The sequence below is a fragment of the Pelophylax lessonae genome (genome assembly GCF_965119305.1).
Source record: "Pelophylax lessonae genome assembly, chromosome: 1".
Classification (NCBI taxonomy): Eukaryota; Metazoa; Chordata; class Amphibia; order Anura; family Ranidae; genus Pelophylax; species Pelophylax lessonae.
The window spans coordinates 915,024-929,208 of NC_138768.1; the positions used below are offsets into that span (position 1 = coordinate 915,024).

General features: G+C 46.6%; 1 pseudogene across 1 annotated transcript in view; it reads right to left on the reverse strand.

Annotated features, from left to right (window-relative positions):
• The window catches only part of LOC309543142, a 112,274-nt pseudogene that overhangs the window by 36,490 nt on the left and 61,599 nt on the right, over nucleotides 1-14,185 (reverse strand). Inside the window, exon 4 of the transcript XR_014226120.1 lies at nucleotides 4,417-4,508. The product of XR_014226120.1 is annotated as an uncharacterized misc_RNA (transcript). The remainder of the gene's footprint in view (nucleotides 1-4,416; nucleotides 4,509-14,185) is intronic.

Consider the following 14,185-nt stretch of genomic DNA (forward strand, 5'->3'; position numbering starts at 1 on the left):
GATTGTGTTCACTGTACCCCCCAAAGATTGTGTTCACTGCACCCCACAAAGATTCTGTTCACTGTACCCCACAAAGATTGTGTTCACTGCACCCCAAAAAGATTGTGTTCACTGCACCCCAAAAAGGATGTTGTTCACTGCACCCCAAAAAGGATGTTGTTCACTCCACCCCAAAAAGATTGTGTTCACTGCACCCCACAAAGATTGTGTTCACTGCACCCCAAAAAGATTGTGTTCACTGCACCCCAAAAATGATTTTGTTCACTGCACCCCAAAAAGGATTTTGTTCACTGCACCCCAAAAAGGATGTTGTTCACTCCACCCCAAAAAGATTGTGTTCACTGCACCCCAAAAAGATTGTGTTCACTGCACCCCACAAAGGATTTTGTTCACTGCACCCCAAAAAGATTGTGTTCACTGCACCCCAAAAAGGATGTTGTTCACTGCACCCCAAAAAGGATTTTGTTCACTGCACCCCAAAAAGATTGTGTTCACTGCACCCCACAAAGGATTTTGTTCACTGCACCCCACAAAGATTGTGTTCACTGCACACCAAAAAGGATTGTGTTCACTGCACCCCAAAAAGATTGTGTTCACTGCACCCCAAAAAGATTGTGTTCACTGCACCCCAAAAATGATTTTGTTCACTGCACCCCAACAAGGATTTTGTTCACTGCACCCCAAAAAGGATGTTGTTCACTCCACCCCAAAAAGATTGTGTTCACTGCACCCCAAAAAGATTGTGTTCACTGCACCCCACAAAGGATTTTGTTCACTGCACCCCAAAAAGATTGTGTTCACTGCACCCCAAAAAGGATGTTGTTCACTGCACCCCAAAAAGGATTTTGTTCACTGCACCCCAAAAAGATTGTGTTCACTGCACCCCACAAAGGATTTTGTTCACTGCACCCCACAAAGATTGTGTTCACTGCACACCAAAAAGGATTGTGTTCACTGCACCCCAAAAAGATTTTGTTCACTGCACCCCAAAAAGATTGTGTTCACTGCAGCCCAAAAAGATTGTGTTCACTGCAGCCCAAAAAGGATTTTGATCACTGCACCCCAAAAAGGATGTTGTTCACTGCACCCCAAAAATGATTTTGTTCACTCCACCCCAAAAAGATTGTGTTCACTGCACCCCAAAAAGATTGTGTTCACTGTACCCCCCAAAGATTGTGTTCACTGCACCCCACAAAGATTCTGTTCACTGTACCCCACAAAGATTGTGTTCACTGCACCCCAAAAAGATTGTGTTCACTGCACCCCAAAAAGGATGTTGTTCACTGCACCCCAAAAAGGATGTTGTTCACTCCACCCCAAAAAGATTGTGTTCACTGCACCCCAAAAAGGATGTTGTTCACTGCACCCCAAAAAGGATGTTGTTCACTCCACCCCAAAAAGATTGTGTTCACTGCACCCCACAAAGATTGTGTTCACTGCACCCCAAAAAGATTGTGTTCACTGCACCCCAAAAATGATTTTGTTCACTGCACCCCAAAAAGGATTTTGTTCACTGCACCCCAAAAAGATTGTGTTCACTGCACCCCAAAAATGATTTTGTTCACTGCACCCCAAAAAGGATGTTGTTCACTCCACCCCAAAAAGATTGTGTTCACTGCACCCCAAAAAGATTGTGTTCACTGCACCCCACAAAGGATTTTGTTCACTGCACCCCAAAAAGATTGTGTTCACTGCACCCCAAAAAGGATGTTGTTCACTGCACCCCAAAAAGGATTTTGTTCACTGCACCCCAAAAAGATTGTGTTCACTGCACCCCACAAAGGATTTTGTTCACTGCACCCCACAAAGATTGTGTTCACTGCACACCAAAAAGGATTGTGTTCACTGCACCCCAAAAAGATTGTGTTCACTGCACCCCAAAAAGATTGTGTTCACTGCACCCCAAAAATGATTTTGTTCACTGCACCCCAACAAGGATTTTGTTCACTGCACCCCAAAAAGGATGTTGTTCACTCCACCCCAAAAAGATTGTGTTCACTGCACCCCAAAAAGATTGTGTTCACTGCACCCCACAAAGGATTTTGTTCACTGCACCCCAAAAAGATTGTGTTCACTGCACCCCAAAAAGGATGTTGTTCACTGCACCCCAAAAAGGATTTTGTTCACTGCACCCCAAAAAGATTGTGTTCACTGCACCCCACAAAGGATTTTGTTCACTGCACCCCACAAAGATTGTGTTCACTGCACACCAAAAAGGATTGTGTTCACTGCACCCCAAAAAGATTTTGTTCACTGCACCCCAAAAAGATTGTGTTCACTGCAGCCCAAAAAGATTGTGTTCACTGCAGCCCAAAAAGGATTTTGATCACTGCACCCCAAAAAGGATGTTGTTCACTGCACCCCAAAAATGATTTTGTTCACTCCACCCCAAAAAGATTGTGTTCACTGCACCCCAAAAAGATTGTGTTCACTGTACCCCCCAAAGATTGTGTTCACTGCACCCCACAAAGATTCTGTTCACTGTACCCCACAAAGATTGTGTTCACTGCACCCCAAAAAGATTGTGTTCACTGCACCCCAAAAAGGATGTTGTTCACTGCACCCCAAAAAGGATGTTGTTCACTCCACCCCAAAAAGATTGTGTTCACTGCACCCCACAAAGATTGTGTTCACTGCACCCCAAAAAGATTGTGTTCACTGCACCCCAAAAATGATTTTGTTCACTGCACCCCAAAAAGGATTTTGTTCACTGCACCCCAAAAAGGATGTTGTTCACTCCACCCCAAAAAGATTGTGTTCACTGTACCCCACAAAGGATTTTGTTCACTGCACCCCAAAAAGATTGTGTTCACTGCACCCCAAAAAGGATGTTGTTCACTGCACCCCAAAAAGGATTTTGTTCACTGCACCCCAAAAAGATTGTGTTCACTGCACCCCACAAAGGATTTTGTTCACTGCACCCCAAAAAGATTGTGTTCACTGCACCCCAAAAAGGATGTTGTTCACTGCACCCCACAAAGGATTTTGTTCACTGCACCCCACAAAGATTGTGTTCACTGCACACCAAAAAGGATTGTGTTCACTGCACCCCAAAAAGATTGTGTTCACTGCACCCCACAAAGATTGTGTTCACTGCACCCCAAAAAGATTGTGTTCACTGCACCCCAAAAATGATTTTGTTCACTGCACCCCAAAAAGGATTTTGTTCACTGCACCCCAAAAAGGATGTTGTTCACTCCACCCCAAAAAGATTGTGTTCACTGTACCCCACAAAGGATTTTGTTCACTGCACCCCAAAAAGATTGTGTTCACTGCACCCCAAAAAGGATGTTGTTCACTGCACCCCAAAAAGGATTTTGTTCACTGCACCCCAAAAAGATTGTGTTCACTGCACCCCACAAAGGATTTTGTTCACTGCACCCCAAAAAGATTGTGTTCACTGCACCCCAAAAAGGATGTTGTTCACTGCACCCCACAAAGGATTTTGTTCACTGCACCCCACAAAGATTGTGTTCACTGCACACCAAAAAGGATTGTGTTCACTGCACCCCAAAAAGATTGTGTTCACTGCACCCCACAAAGATTGTGTTCACTGCAGCCCAAAAAGATTGTGTTCACTGCAGCCCAAAAAGATTGTGTTCACTGCAGCTCACACACAGAAAAATGGATGTGGATCACTGACACCTGCCTATCTCCAATCCCACACCACACAGCAATATCGATTGTAGTTTGTAGAACACAGTTTCCCTAAAATTCAGCAGACTCTGTCCCTAACAGGATTGAGAAGAGATCGTAGATCAGGATTGAGTGCAGATTCACCCCACCCCCCACACAGCAATATCGATTGTAGTTTGTAGAAGACACTGACCCTATAATTCAGCAGACTCTATCCCTAAAATGCCTACAACTCGCCCTGCCTAAACACTCCGACCTGTCCCTCAATTCTATCCGGACACAAATGGTTTTTTCCTGCCTATCTTTCCCTAATCAGCAGCCAGCACGTTGATGTGTGCTCTGTCCCTGAATCTAAGCAGCATAATGACGCCGCTGCGGCTGCCTCGAACTTATAAAGACTTGGTCACATGCTTCAGACGGCCAATCACAGCTAGTGAGACATTTGCAGGCATGGCTGGGATGGCTTAAGGCACACCAGTTAAACGATTGTTGATTGGCTGTTGAAAGCCCGCCATGAAAAGAGCGCCAAAGCATGCAAAACCCGGAAATAAAACGACCGAACACGGATTTTTACCCGAACATACAGTAAAGTGTCCGTGTCCGTGTTCGGGTACAAAAAATCCAATTATTCGGTACGAACACGAATAATACAGTCCGTGTTCGCTCAACACTAGTCCTCAAGGCTCCGGGTTCCGGGGTTTTTGGATTGATAAATTGGTGATGGATCTGAATTTTCTATAATTTGGTGTAAATACGAGTTATTGTTGGATTTGTAATTACCTCCACACAGAGAATCCTTACAGGTGTGTGTCTCCGGGCAGGCGGTACATGGGGCCCCCACTGTGAACGGCTTCCGACCCTGGAAGTTCCCTCTGTGAGGAAGGAGAGAGAGAGATCCATCATCATCATCACCATCATCCTCATCATCATCATCACCATTCCAATCATTCACTTTACTTCACATTTATCTACTGGGTTACCGAGGAGACCTTCATGGAGCTCCAACCAGGGGCCTTTGCTGTGTATGATGGGGCCCCTGCTATGTATGATGGGGCCCCTGCTATGGATGATGGGGGCCCGTAGGAAAACTGCTATCTATGATGGGGCCCCATAGAAAAACTACTATGTATGATGGGGGCCACATAGGGAAACTGCTGTGTATGATGGGGCCCCACATAGGGAAACCAGCTGTGTATGAAGGGGCCCCATAGGAAAACTGCTATGTATGATGGGGCCCTGTAGGGAAAGTGCTATGTATGATGGGGGCCCATAGGAAAACTGCAATGCATAATGGGGGCCCTGTAGGGAAACTGCTGTGTATGATGGGGCCAATTGTCTGACATTAATGGGAAAATGGGGGCCAATTGTCTGATATTAACGGGAACATGAGGGTCAATTGTCTGGCATTGATGGGGGCCAATTCTCTGACAATAATGGGAACATGGGGGCCAATTCTCTGGCATTGATGAGGGCCGATTGTCTGATAATAATGGTGTAGCGCCCTCCTAGGTAGGTGCTAGGGGTATAATTTTTGTCTCTGTCTGCCTATCAGAGGAGTAGCAGGAACATTTTATATTGCTTTCTGCCTACCAGAGAGCGGGGTCTGTGAGTTAGGTCTGCTCATGGTGCTCAGTGTGTGATTCATCTGGTCTAGGGGAGTGTTGCACACTGGTCCAATAGGGAGGCATATTGGACAGTGGAGGAAATCTGACCAATGGGTACACAGGCTTTGATACAGCCCCAGTGATTGGCACAGACTGATTGTCTCAGTGCATTGTGGGGTGTGGTATAAAAGCCAGGAACACATGTGCTGGGGGTCTTTGGCTGGTGAGCAGAGTCCTGGAGGGAGGGTAGCGGCTGCCTCCTCCTCTATAGCAGTGGCACGCGGACACAGGCAGTCGGCCTGGGGACCAGAAGGAAGGAGCTGAGCTCAGAGGTCGAAAAGAGCTGACTGAGGGGGTAGAGACACTGGAGACCCTAGAAAAACAGTATCATGAGTACAGGGGATCCTGTCTAGGGGCCTGACCTGAGGGGGGCCACCCTAGTGTAGGATAGTCAGAGGTGTGTATCCCCAAGATAATTTATCCTAACAAGTAATCCTAAATTCATCTAAGTGACAAGGTGAATCAGCAGCCTGGCTGCATCTTCAGTCAGGAGTCCTCATCTAATGTGAATAGTTCAAGTTGGAGTAGCCCACTCTTCCCTTCCCCCATCCCTAATTTAACCACATCTCACCCGCCCGGCGTCAAATGACGGCAGAGCAGTGCGACTATTGTTCTGGGAGGCCGTCATATGACGGCGCACCAGAACAGCCTCTCTCACGCGCCCGCGGGGCACGCAGTGCGGCGATCGAGGCCGTGCCGTGTCCTAGCAATCTACCAATATTTGTAAAGAGCCAATGACTTGGCTCTTTACCCATGTGATTGGCTGTGTCCAATCACAGCCAGTCACATGTAAATGAGGACGTGCCACTTACCGGCTCTCCTCGCCTCACACTGTCAGATTGTGTGGTGAGGAGAGCCAATCAGCGGCTCCTCCTAAAAGGGGAACCTAGAAAAGGTAATCAGGGCACTGATTACAGAAATACTCAAAAACAGTGCCCACAGTGCCCACCATCGGTGCCCATCATCAGTGCCCACAATCAGTGCTAATCAGTGCCGCCCGTCAGTGCCCATCAGTGCCGCCCGTCAGTGCCGCCTGTCAGGGCTCATCAGTGCCGCCTATCATTGCTCATCAGTGTCACCTATCAGTGCCTCCCATCAGTGCCGCCTATCAGTGCTGCCTATCAGTGCCACCCATCAGTGCCGCCTATCAGTGCTCATCAGTGCCACCTCATCAGTGCCCATCAATTCTCTGAAATTAATGGGAACATTGGGGCCAATTGTCTGAGAATAATATATGATGAAATATTCTTCTGTAAGTTTATTGTAAATAGTCCTGTACAGAGACCCACACCTTGTATTACAGGGGGCTGTGACCCCTCTGATTTTATTATGTTGGGTTGTGGCCCCTCTGATTGGATAAAGTGGACTGTGACTGGACTGTGGTGGCCTGTGGCCCCTGTGATTGGATAACAGTGGGCTGTGGACCCTGTGATTGGATAATGGTGGGCTGTGGCCCCTGTGATTGGATAACAGTGGACTGTGGACCCTCTGGTTGTATTATGTTGGGCTGTGGCCCCTCTGGTTGTATTATGTTGGGCTGTGGCCCCTCTGGTTGTATTATGTTGGGCTGTGGCCCCTCTGATTGGATATGGTAGGCTGTGATTGGATAAAGGTGGGCTGTGGCCCTTGTGTTTGGATAACGGTGGGCTGTGGCCCTTGTGATTGGATAACAGTGGGCTGTGGCCCCTGTGTTTAGATAACGGTGGGCTGTGGCCCCTCTGATTGGATAAAGTGGACTGTGACTGGACTGTGGTGGCCTGTGGCCCCTGTGATTGGATAACAGTGAGCTGTGGCCCCTGTGTTTGGATAACGGTGGGCTGTGGCCCCTGTGATTGGATAACGGTGGGCTGTGATTGTGTGATTCGGGGTTAATTTCTGGGCTGTTGGCAGAGCGGAGTCCCCCGTGTCACAGTCATCCGACGTCTCACATTTCTCTCTGCTTCCAGTTACTATAAGTAAATCCAGGTGACAGACGTGAGCCGGGCGCGGACCGTACACCCGGGGACGAGGGGCGAGGAGCGTTCACCCAGGGAGGAGGAGGGCGGAGGTCCTTTCAGCACAACGCACAACAGCTTCCAGGGTGGAGCACTAAACTGAATACCATTAACTCCAATAGTGGTATATATATCCCCAAATATATATAGATATATGTACAGTATATACCCCCCTCTCTGTACACACCAATCAGCCATAACATTCTGACCACTGACTATATACAATGCGAAAGTATTCGGCCCCCTTGAACTTTGCGACCTTTTGCTACATTTCAGGCTTCAAACATAAAGATATAAAACTGTAATTTTTTGTGAAGAATCAACAACAAGTGGGACACAATCATGAAGGGGAACGAAATTTATTGGATATTTCAAACTTTGTTAACAAATAAAAAACTGAAAAATTGGGCGTGCAAAATTATTCAGCCCCCTTAAGTTAATACTTTGTAGCGCCACCTTTAGCTGCGATTACAGCTGTAAGTCGCTTGGGGTATGTCTCTATCAGTTTTGCACATCGAGAGACTGAAATTTTTTCCCATTCCTCCTTGCAAAACAGCTGGAGCTCAGTGAGGTTGGATGGAGAGCGTTTGTAAACAGTTTTCAGTTCTTTCCACAGATTCTTGATTGGATTCAGGTCTGGACTTTGACTTGGCCATTCTAACACCTGGATATGTTTATTTGTGAACCATTCCATTGTAGATTTTGCTTTATGTTTTGGATCATTGTCTTGTTGGAAGACAAATCTCCGTCCCAGTCTCAGGTCTTTTGCAGACTCCATCAGGTTTTCTTCCAGAATAGTCCTGTATTTGGCTCCATCCATCTTCCCATCAATTTTAACCATCTTCCCTGTCCCTGCTGAAGAAAAGCAGGCCCAAACCATGATGCTGCCACCACCATGTTTCACAGTGGGGATGGTGTGTTCAGGGTGATGAGCTGTGTTGCTTTTACGCCAAACATAACGTTTTGCATTGTTGCCAAAAAGTTTGATTTTGGTTTCATCTGAGCAGAGCCCCTTCTTCCACATGTTTGGTGTCTCCCAGGTGGCTTGTGGCAAACTTTAAACAACACTTTTTATGGATATCTTTAAGAAATGTCTTTCTTCTTGTCACTCTTCCATAAAGGGCAGATTTGTGCAGTATACGACTGATTGTTGTCCTATGGACAGAGTCTCCCACCTCAGCTGTAGATCTCTGCAGTTCATCCAGAGTGATCATGGGCCTCTTGGCTGCATCTCTGATCAGTCTTCTCCTTGTAGGAGCTGAAAGTTTAGAGGGACGGCCAGGTCTTCGTAGATTTGCAGTGGTCTGATACTCCTTCCATTTCAATATTATCGCTTGCACAGTGCTCCTTGGGATGTTTAAAGCTTGGGAAATCTTTTTGTATCCAAATCCGGCTTTAAACTTCTCCACAACAGTATCTCGGACCTGCCTGGTGTGTTCCTTGTTCTTCATGATGCTCTCTGTGCTTTAAACGGACCTCTGAGACTATCACAGTGCAGGTGCATTTATACGGAGACTTGATTACACACAGGTGGATTCTATTTATCATCATTAGTCATTTAGGTCAACATTGGATCATTAAGCCCCTGTTCACACTAAGGCGACCTGTGAGGCGACCTGGTAGGGAAGCTGCGGACCCGTTCTAATAGGAGCGACACAAGTCGCTCCGACTCAGAAAAAGCGTCCGGAGCTTCTTTGGGGCGACCAGGAGGTGACCGCCATAGACTTCAATGTTATGAAGTCTGTGGCGGCCGCTCCGAGGTCGCGGCGCGCTGCTCGCACCGCGATCTCGGAGGTCGCCCCGGGAAGTAGCGTCGCGTGTATGTGAACCGGCGCTCAGCGATCCTCACTGAACTTCTGGAGAGAGTTTGCTGCACTGAAAGTAAAAGGGCTGAATAATTTTGCACGCCCAATTTTTCAGTTTTTTATTTGTTAAAAAGTTTGAAATATCCAATAAATTTCCTTCCACTTCATGATTGTGTCCCACTTGTTGTTGATTCTTCAAAAAAAAAATTACAGTTTTATATCTTTATGTTTGAAGCCTGAAATGTGGCAAAAGGTCGAAAAGTTAAAGGGGGCCGAATACTTTCGCAAGGCACTGTAAACACCAATACACAAATGTATAGAAAAAAAGTGAAGTGGAAAAAATGTATACACATAAAAAAAAGTCCATAAATCACTGGTGTATAAACAAAATGAAATGTAGACTTCCAAATCCAACGGTGCAAATTCCTGTTAGGTGCTTGCCTACTTGCCACGCGTGGACACCCAAAATCAATATAAGCCTCTTACTAAAAAACCAACATGAGAATGCATGTATTGTCCAATGGAAATACTCCTCTCTCCTCATTAAGGTAGAAACACATCCAGGTGATTCACAATGCAATCACACTCATGCCCCATACACACGTGCAGATTATCTGCAGACTTTTGTCTGCAGACTTACCAAAACCATATAATATGAGGTCAAACCTAAACACTTTCAATTTGTATGCAATCAGGCAGGCCCTTGCACTACATAGAAAAGGTAAGTCTGCAGATAATCTGCACGTGTGTACGGGGCATCAAACATGTATGCTTGGAGACAATCCCTCAGAGTGTACCCAGGGAGAAATGAACAATAGTGCATTACCTCTAAACAATTTAATAGTATAAATAGACATGCACTTACAGTTATGATGGTATCAATGAGCGGTTTGCATAAAACTTGTAGATGACCGCGGCCGCCTGCAGCGCGGACCGTGGACGAGATGTGTGACGGTGCGGCGCCTCCCCAGTGATGTACTGGGGTGTCAATGAAGAGGAAAATGTCTGCCTTACAGTGATTAGTGAAAGTGTGCTGACAAGTCAAGTTAGTAATGGTGGTTGCCATGGACAACAAACAGACTTTCACCTAAGAAACTGTATCTGTTCTCGAGTAAAATGCAGGAGAGTTGATGACGAGGAGATGCACTGTATTGTACAAAAATAAAGTGTCTGTTTTACAGTAATCGGTGCAAGTGTGGATGAAGAAAGTAGTGACCCAGGACAGAGGGATCGGTGTGTCGGGTGTCGTGTCTGTACATGCACTATGAAGAAAAGTGTTGACCGTGCAATTCATGACAGCGGGACAATTTTCTAAGACAGTAGGGGAAGTCATGTCTGTACACGAGCTGTGGATAAAAGTGTCGGCCGTGCAATGCCTGACAGTGGGATGTTGTGGAAATGTTATTAATATTTATGTGGATGTTTCTTAAGAATGTATTTTTATGTAAATTGCCATTATGTCTCCCAGTGTCAGTTTACCGGTAATTGCTATGCACAGCGAATATTGCTTTAACTGACATTGAGGAAAGACCTGTTAGTGGAAATCTTCAATTAAATCTAGACTGCAGGCTACTTGTAGCCTGATCATCCTATAGGTGGTGCCGGTCCGGATCTATGGCAGTGCAAGGAGAACTCCACCGCACAAATGTATATCAGCCAGCCGGGGCCCCGGTATTCACTGCGGAGATATGTTTATCATGTGGAATTCTTATTGTTTTAATAATATCTGCCCTTTACCAGGATTAATGGCTGGCCTCTTTCTGTCATATTTGATCCATATGATTGAAATACTGCTGCTATTGTCTTTTGCAGATATAATAATAATAATAAATAAAGTCCAATCACTGGAACAATAGCATGATCACTATCAAACATGGTTTTTATGAACTATATTATAAAGGATTCACTCTAACAGGTTATGATGAGAGTGCATGCTTGTGAATTAGCGTGGCCGAGTCCATAAGAATCCATGTGGCAGCCATGTTGCTTTCACTTGGCAGTTGGAGTCTCTGCACACGGCCGTGTTTGTCCATAAACATTCACTCCCCTTTCCTATTGTACTTTTGAATGTATACATGTCTGTGATTGGTGGTCTTGAAGCCACTCCCTTGTAACCCCCCTTTTGTTCTCTGACTGTAAATAAACCTGAGCTCTGCTCTGTAGGACACACAGAGATACTTCAGTTGGCATCGAATTGACTACAGCGAGCGTTTCTTTCTTTGTCACCGAGCGCTGGGATAACCTTATACAAAAGAGAGGTACATTGTACTTTCCAGTAAAAGGGAATAATGGTGTTTGGCGCGTATTAATATCTACAAGTACGCTTTTCAGCGCAGCGAAGTTTTCAGCACACCGAGCGAATTTCTATGCTCCAAGCTCCATTCATTTCCACGACAGGGACAATTTTCATAAACAGTGTGGGAGGTCAGTTGGCTTGGCGAGATGGAAGTGCATTTGAGGCCCAAGTACAGACAGAGATGGTGGATGTGTGTGGATTGAGGAGCACAATCTGCCAGGCAGTGATCTTCATGTTGGATGAGCAGAGTTGGTGCAGCAGTGAAGAGGTTACTGCACTGCGAAGAGATCTGCTAACAGGAGGAGCCACTGCCAGAGAGTCAGCTAGTCTAGAGTTGTGGGTGGAGTCGCCGCCCACAGACTGCCAATCCGAACGGAGGAAGGGAGCTGAGACATCACTTCCACCTTCGGGTGTAGCTGAGAGGGAGATACGTGTGTGGAGGAGCAAGATGGCGGATGTTGGAGTGCGCCGGAGCGCAGGGACTATCCCACGTGTTGGCGGAATACCTAAAAAGTTGATGAAGTTACCGGAGTCGGTCCTGTGGGACACCGGAGTGCGGTTAGTGCCCAAGGGAGGACTGGCGCTGTGCAGTGGGGAGGACAAGGAGCATCTTGGGCTGGTATGTCACCAATGCTTGAATATGTTCACACGGCTGCGTGCCTGGAGTCCATGAGGACACTCCGGTAATTTGCTGGTGCAGGTGGTGCCGAGTGAGAGTCAGCCCAGGAAGTTATGTGTGATCTGGGAGACAGGCTTCACTCAAGAAGCACGGGCACTCATGAGAATCCCTGTAGGCAGAGGAAGGGGAGTGCTCTGAGCGATGCCAGAGCCGGGGCCGCTGGTGCAGACTTACACTGCCATTTGCCAGACCAGGGAGACTTACACCTCAGAGGTGAAGTGCACCCAGGTGATTCAGGCCGAGTCGCAGCCAGGAAGAGGGCAAGTTACACCTTCATGGACAGAACCAACTTTTATCAAGGCAGAAGGGAATCAATGGCCTCCCGGGAAGAAGGCTCCCAGTGTGACGAGTGAAGGGTAGGCCGGCGCAATTGATACAGGGTCCCCCAGCTTTCAGCATCGGTTTGGATCCTTGGAGGAGGGGATAGATGTCTGTGGGACTGGGGAGCAGATGACAGGAGCAGCTCTACAAGTCCCAGTTTGCCTGATGAGGAGACAAGGGATTTGGTGGTACGCATGCAGTGTGTCGGGAATTTCGGGCACTGTGAGGCCTATGCTACACGCGTTGCAGATCTGTCCCCACCTTGTACCTACACCCAGGCTTGGGATCAAAGCGGGGCCTATAAAAATCTCATTAGGAGACAAGAGACCCTGTCCTCCCTACCTGGAAGAGGAACCAGACAAACCCTCCCCAGGTTCTCAAGATGCCAGCGTCTGATTCAGAGGAAGGTGTCCCTGGAGTATGGGTATGACTACCCCTAGGCTCCCCGGGAGATCATGTTGGAGGTCGAGGCCAGAAGAGAGGAGTGGTGCTGTGATGTGAATTGGGAGTTCCTCTACATTCCCAAACCATACCGGAACAAAGAAAGGCCTGAGATATGGGACACCTTCTGCTCTACAAAGACGAACTGGAACCTAGGACGGGCCATCTATACAGACCATGTGGAGGTCCGTTGCCCAAACGGGACTGGCCAGGCTTGGTCTGTCCGTATTAAAGACTCTGAAGGGATGTTAGTCCGGATCCCTTATCTTGACTAGGGATGATCGAACGGTTCGGGTCGACCATCGGTTCGACCCGAACATTGGCTGTTCGAGGTTCGGCCGAATTTAGAACTTTTTGCTGAAAAAGTTCGGAATTCGGCAACCAGAACCGACCAAAATGCAATGGGACAGGAAATGGGCTTTAAAAGCCCGTGATTGGACCAGAACCATTAGTAAAAGCCAATTGGGGGGGCAGGAGAATGCTAGGAATGTGATTGGAGTGACTAGGGGGTCCCTAGACCAATCATTAGTGAATACGCCCCCCAGTATATAAGATAGCCCCGGCAAATTCCTAGCTTTGTAATACAGGGACGTGGAAGAGAGTGGAAGCAGTTCTGTTACTTCTGCTTCAAAAGTGTCATTTAGCATTTATTAGTGTGAGGAAAGGGATATCTAGTGTAGTTAGGGTGCTCCTTTACACTTTAGTTAGATGCAAAAAATTAGTTTCTGTAGGGAAAGTATTAAGTGTCAGGGTGACCGTAGTGTAGTGTAGGGTGAACTGACACTGACTGCTATGGCAGGGTGACCAAACCCTTCCATGTCAGGGTGACCGCTATAGAGAAAACATTGTTTCTCTTAAATCACATTCAGAACACTAATATGGCTTCTCACCCGCCAGCTTGCTTTTTGGCTGCAGGCGTTTATAGGGATTTTTTGAGGACATGTTTGGAGTCAGGCATGACATCTGAACATGTGTATAGGGGGTATATATACACACCCATGTATGTATATATACACCTAGACATATATAGGTGTGATAGTAGCAGAAATATATGCTTGCTAGACATATATAGGTGTGATAGTAGCAGAAATATATGCTTGCGCCAATTAAATAATTAACATTAATATGGCTCTGCTCCTATAACACCTATATATGTGTATGTGTAAAATACATATAAGGGTGTGTGTACATATATACCCCTATACAGAAGTTCAGATGTTTTGCCTGCCTCCAAAGAACCCAAAAAAAGTCCAAAAAAACGCTAGCGCCAAAAAAAAAAAAAACGCCCTGGTGTGTTGTTGCAGGCATTTTTTTGGGTTCTTTGGAGGCAGGCAAAACATCTGAACTTC